General features: G+C 38.5%; 1 pseudogene; it reads left to right on the forward strand.

The window, feature by feature from the left end:
* Positions 1-2,307: 2,307 nt before the first annotated feature.
* Positions 2,308-4,626, forward strand: LOC149222300 (pentatricopeptide repeat-containing protein At2g27610 pseudogene; annotated as a pseudogene).
* The last annotated feature ends 635 nt before the right edge of the window (positions 4,627-5,261 follow it).

Consider the following 5,261-nt stretch of genomic DNA (forward strand, 5'->3'; position numbering starts at 1 on the left):
TTATCTTCTGAAGAGCAACAAAAGTGGGTCACAAAGATGTTGGGTTATGACTTTGAAATCATCTACAAAAAAGGGAAGCAAAATGTGGTGGCAGATGCACTCTCAAGAAAGGATGAGGATGTGGAAGCATTGTTGTGTGCCATTTCTATTATCCAACCAGATTGGATAAACGAAGCAAGGGAGGAATGGAAGAATGACGAAGAAGTGTGGGCACTTATTCAAAAGCTACAACAAGATTCCAGTACTTCTGATACATTTAGCTGGCAAAATGATTCATTATGGTACAAAGATCGCTTATACCTCTGTAAGAATTCCCAGCTAAAACAAAAGATTCTTATGGAATTGCACACTTCTCCCTTAGGAGGGCACTCAGGATTTTTAAAAACTTACCACAGGGTTAAGAAGGAATTTTTTTGGGATGGCCTTAAATCAGATATTCAAAAGTTTGTGGCGGAATGTTTGGTTTGCTAGCAAAATAAAGTTGAATGTCTGGTTTCATAACAATAGTCATCACTGATTGTTATCCATTAATGCAAATTGACTCATCACTATTATTCAAGGAAAACCATGCCACCCGTGATTGTTATCCATTAATGCAGATTGACTCATCACTATTATTCAAGGAAAACCATGCCACCTGTAATTACCTATTGATGGCTCAAAATGGGAGAGGTTATCACTCTTGTGAGATGCTTTTGGGTTTTGGGCCAATAATCATTAAATATATAGCGTAATTACCCAATGGGTTTTTTTTTATGGGAACACCAACTATAGTAGATGTGGATGTGGTGCCTAGATTGTTATCAAACCTGGTATGTATTTCCATTTCAATTGGTTTGGTGGATCTAGTTCCAATTCCAGGTCAGAAATTATTGCGTTATGGGGTGCGTTAGACTATGCTAGATGACTATCTATTGAAAATATAGATATTGTTGGCGATTCAAAAGTGGTAATTGACTAGGCTTTGGAGAAGTCCACATTTGCACCTCCTTATCTTACTTTCTCAATGAGGAGAATTTGGTCAATGTTGGTTCTCTTCAATGAGGTTCACTTTGCTCATATTTACAGAGAACTGAATGGAGTGGCTGATGTTCTATCAAAGGTTGGACATCAATACAAGCATGGAAAGATCAAATATGTGTCTTATATCAATGATTGATTTCAGGGAGCCCGAATAATTCCTTTCTCATAGTTTATTTTCCTATGTTGTATATGGGGTTTTTTGTTTTTTCACTTATGGATAATGTATAATATGAATGTTGATGTGGCATTGCATATATTTTGGCATGAATGGTTGGTCACTTGATTAGCATTAGGGGAACAATTTATATATTATGTTGCTATATGATGCATATGCTGGGACAATTTTGAATATGTAAACAATCTTTTTATTTTTAATACAAAGTCTATTGGTTTTTTCCTACTGGAAAAAGAAGAAAAATACTAACTCTTAATTAAGCAAAAACAAATTTAGGGCATACTCCAAGCATTGTTCACACACATTCAAAATGACAATTTTGAACAAAAGATAACAACATAAACATGAAACTATTAAGAAGAGTCCACGCAATTGATGTACTTTTAACATTAAATAATATTAAAACACATTAAAACACATTATGTAACGAGTTTTATTTTTCTCTTTAATAATTTTAAGGGGTTAAGAGCATTGTTTATTTTTCCATTCATCTAGTTTAATTCCCAAAAATATATCTAATAACTTGTAATAAGGAATAAACTTCTCCATTGATTAGAGTATCAACTCTGCCTGCATCATAAGTTATTAGTATTTATAACATACAAATTATATTACTCTAAACATGATATTACTTAAATTTAATGTTTATAATTTGCAAATTGTTAAATATACTCACGATATTACTTTTGAATATATTCTTGGTATTACTCTAGCCATGATATTACTTGGATTTTGATTTCAAACCTTGCCCACATTGCTGCAACATATTATTAATTTTAAATGGCTGAAAAATATAAATACAACAAGCAACTATGAAAAATACCATGCGACTAACACAATAGATGAAACCATGCTAGTGCCGTCTTAGGGATCGCAAACCCCTATCCGCCAAATTGTTTACTTAGATCGTGTACCGAACTCAAATGGTATTGTTATTGAAATAACTGAAAACAGCATGGATTCTACTGTGGCATTAAGCATTACGAATTGAAGGAATGGTTGGGAATCGCAAATTCATAGAGTGGAAATCTGAATGGGATTGAGTAGAAGCGCAGGCATGTTTTGCGAAAAGTGAAATTCAAGCGCAGGCATGGTTTACGAAAAGAGAAATGATACAGAAATTCCTTCGGGATTTTCATCGCTGGATTTCAATTACTGCATCCAAGAGAGCACTGCGAGAAGGCGTCTGCCTTCAGACGTTCATCATCAAAACCGGACTTGAATGTGACGTCTTTTTAATGAACAACCTTCTTAATGTATATGTCAAATGCCAAAGTTTAGACGATGCACGCAATGTGTTTGACAAAATGTTTGTACGAGATCTCATCTCCTGGAATACGATCATTTCAGCATACAGTCGATATGGACATGGGGTGGATACCGTGAATTTTTTCTGTAGAATGCGAAGGGATGGCACCATGCCTAATCAGTTTACATTTTCTAGTGCCATTCGAGCATGTGCTCGTCTTGGAATTCAAGAGGAGGGAAAACAGGTACAAGTCCACGTAATGAGAACTGGATTCGAGAATGATATTTATGTAGGAAGTGCCCTGGTTGACATGTATGTGAAAACCTGGAATATAGATGATGCACGCCAAGTGTTTGACAACATGCCCATGCGGGATGTAATCACATTTAATACAATGATTGCAGGATATGCACTGCATGGGAATAATGAGGAAGCTCTCCAACTTTTTGATCAATTGAAGTGGGTTTCCATTAGTCCGGACCGGATCACCTACGCAAGTGTACTCAATGCATTATTTACGCCAGAGGCCTTAGAGCAGGGCAGGCAAGTGCATGCTGATTTAATAAAGTTTGGCTTCGAGTCAAACAACTCTGTTGGGACTTCCCTTGCTAGCATGTATGCCAAATGTGGCGGCATAGATGCTGCACGTAATGTATTTGATAATATGACTGAAATTAACGTAGTTTCCTGCACTATAATGATAGCAGGATACGCCCAGGCTGGGTATGGTTGGGAGGCGTTGGAACTCTTTAGTCAAATGCAACAAGCAGACGTGAAGGCTGATCAGATTGCCTTTGCTAGTGCTTTCAGTGCATGCACCAACTCGGAGTTTCTCACATGGGTTAAGCAACTTCATGCCATACTCATGAAAAGTGGATATGAAGCAGACTTTTCCATTCGGTGCGCTCTTATAACTGCCTATTCGAAATGTTTGAGTATAGTAGATGCATGGAAAATGTTTGATACAATGCGGTGCAAACAGGACATTATCTCATGGACGACAATGCTTTCAGGCTATATCCACAATGGCTGTTGTGAGGAGGCCTTGAAGCTCTTTTGTCAAATGCAAAAAACAGGCCTCAAGCCAGACAATGTGACAATTGTCAGTGTCCTCTCGGCATGTACTGACAGGCGCGTTATAAAACAGGGCAAGCAGGTACATGCCCACATCCTGAAAACTGAACTCGAGATCGATGTTTCTGTTGGAACAGCCCTTCTTACCATGTATGCAAACTGCAGGAACACAGATGATGCTCAGAAAGTGTTCAGTAAAATGCACTTACGAGATTTTGTTTCATGGAGTGCAATGATTGCAGGTTATGCTCAGCAAGGATTCGTGGAAGAAGCCCTGAAATTGTTTTGTCAAATGCAACAGGCAGGCGTGAGACCGAACCAATTTATCTTTGCCAGTGTGTTGATGGCATGTGCCAGTCTCGCATCACTTCAGCAGGGAAAGTCAGTTCACGGCCACATAATAAAATTTGGACTTCTGTTGGATGTTTTTATAGGGAGCGCCCTCATAGACATGTATGCCAAATGTGGGAGCATTGAATATGCAAAACTTGTGTTTGACAAAATGTCTCGAGTAGATATTGTTTTATGGAATTCAATGATTGCAGGGTATTGCCATCATGGCCATGGAAGTGAGGCCCTGGAGTTATTTAAACAAATGCAACATGAAGGCATACAGCCGGACCACATAACTTTTGTCGGTGTTCTCTCTGCATTCAGTCACGTGGGCTTAGTGGATGATGGATGTTACTACTTCGATTCTATGAGCCGTCAGCATGGGATCACTCCAAGAATGGAACACTATGCCTGCATGGTTGATCTTCTTGGACGTGCTGGGCTTTTGAAAGAAGCAGTAAATTTCATTAAGGCTATGCCATATAAGCCTGACACTGTGGTCTTACGTACATTGCTTGGTGCCTGCAGAATTTATGGCAATACAGAGATAGGGAAGCATGCAGCAGAGTGCCTTCTTGAGAATAATCCAGAGGACACAGCAACATATGTACTCTTGTCAAATATATATGCTGCAGCTGGCAGTTGGGATGAAGCAGTAAATGTTAGAAGAAAGATGAAAGATAAGGGGTTGATAAAAGATCCAGGGAGCAGCTGGATTGAGGTCAAGAACAAGGTGCTGGTATTTGTTGCAGGAGATGCATCTCACCTATAGATAATGGAGATATTTCTGAAGTTTCAAGAATTAGTTGAGCAAGTAAAGGAGGCAGGCTATGTGTCCAGTAAAAAAAATTGTTTTGCATGATGTGGAGCCGTAGCAAAAGGAGCGTTCTCTCTATCGCCACAGTGAGAAAATGGCCATTGCGTATTGGTCTGATCAAGACTCCCCTTGGGGTCTCCATTTAAATCATTAAAAATCTCTAAATGGTAACTGTCATACTGCATTTAAGGTTATCTCTAAAATTGATGGCTGTGAAATAGTTGTGAGGGATACCAACCGCTTCCATCATCTCAAGACTGGTCCTTGTTATTGTGGGGATTATTGGTAACTCTAAATGAAATACACGACATGACCAATTTATAGGCCCAAATTTGAAGCTAGAGGTGTGTAATCTTGTCTATCTAGAGAGTAGAGATCAGAGTAGGAAAAAAAACAATCAAGGTAACAATCAAGGTACTCACTATTTAAGCACACTGCCATTTAGGGGCAGGCTGCAACTAAAGAGATGAGTCACTGTATGGTAAAAATGGATTAAAGTCTTAGATATTAATTACTAGCATACATCAATACTAGCTAGCATTGGTCGTTGATCATCCAAAATAGCAAAATTAGCTACTTTGGGGGTTTAC

This window comes from Pinus tabuliformis, chromosome Q (assembly GCF_031772625.1).
Source record: "Pinus tabuliformis cultivar Carrire ecotype Pingquan chromosome Q, CPIR1, whole genome shotgun sequence".
Lineage (NCBI taxonomy): Eukaryota > Viridiplantae > Streptophyta > Pinopsida > Pinales > Pinaceae > Pinus > Pinus tabuliformis.